Source organism: Micromesistius poutassou (assembly GCF_964030765.1).
Source record: "Micromesistius poutassou genome assembly, chromosome: 13".
Taxonomy (NCBI): domain Eukaryota; kingdom Metazoa; phylum Chordata; class Actinopteri; order Gadiformes; family Gadidae; genus Micromesistius; species Micromesistius poutassou.
Genome location: NC_140283.1, coordinates 18342782 through 18344194, shown reverse-complemented (window position 1 = coordinate 18344194; position 1413 = coordinate 18342782).

Here is a 1413-nt window from a genome sequence, read left to right as displayed (position 1 = left end):
CCACCTGCAGTACCAATACCTCGGGTACCACGAGTGGTGCCCAAGTATCTTAAACACACTCCGTTGTTGTAGACGCTAGCGTTCAGTGCTCTTGGGGGATCTTGGTTATTCGCCCCCGACCCTGCAGCAGCGTAGAGAAATCTCACGTTTAAAGCTGGCCTTGATTTGGAGAGAGTAGGGAGAGGGAGGGGCTGAGGCAAGGGAGTGTTTTTTCGTCCAAATTTAGACTGGAGCTAGCTTGCATATTGTACTTTTAATATTAAAAAAACGGTCCCCTGCTCATTGGCCAATCTCACTCTGTATTCACCATCCTGTCCATAAAGGCACAAAGAGTCCAGACAAACCCGCTGGCGTGTTTCAGTCACAGAGCCCAAGAAACAAACGACTCTGGGAGTGTACCGGCGCGGCGATGGCTGCTGACCAGGAGGCACGGCGGGGACGGCATTAGGATCGGGTAGAGAGCCCGGGAAACAGACGTGATTGGTCTTGACAATCGGCGTCCTCGTTTGACAGCGGTCCATGAATAAGACGAGTGACCTAAGTTGGTCTTTTAACCGTTAGTAATGTGTCACGACAAGGCTCTGTGCAGTCTCAGTAGCCCAGAGATGGTCAGCAGCTGAGGCTTTTTATCATTTCTTATCTGATGATTTTGTACCGCGGTGACGTCTACATTCAGAAACACAGCGGTGAACACCCAGACTGGCCTACATACATCATGTACTGAAATGAGCATTACTGCATACATGCGCACACACACACACACACACACACACACACATGCATGCATGCATAAGCACACAAACAGACACACACCCACGCTCACAGACACAAAGATGCATACACACACACACACACACACAAGGACGCAAACAAATACACACACACACATGCACACACTAAAAGACTCAAAGACAAAAAGAAGCAGACACACACACACACACACACCAACACACACACACACAAACGCAGTTAAAATATCCATAATTGTAGTTTATCCAAAATATAAATGGTGCATGATGATAAGAATCAGTCAACTGGAAAATAGGACCATTCTGCAGCAGGTCTTGTTCACTGGATACGCAGCGAGGGTCTGTCAGGTCCCTGTGACCCTCTCCAGCCCTGTGGCGAGCCCAGGGGTCAGGGGTCACGTTGTCAGGCCGGTGTCGTGGTCTACGTTTTATCATCTCGCTATCCGTCGTGATCACGTAAAGCGCGCTACAACTTTCACAACCATCAGGTGATCGGGGGAGAAAAGAATAATCATAAAAATCGTCTCTCATAACCGTCCCGTCGACTGAATCAGGAGCGAGGACCCCCCCCGACCCGCCCCGCCCCCCCGCCAGTGCTTGCAGAGCGGCCGACGTGATTGGCCGAGCTCCGGTCCCAGGTCAGCACCCTCCACTGACCCGCTTG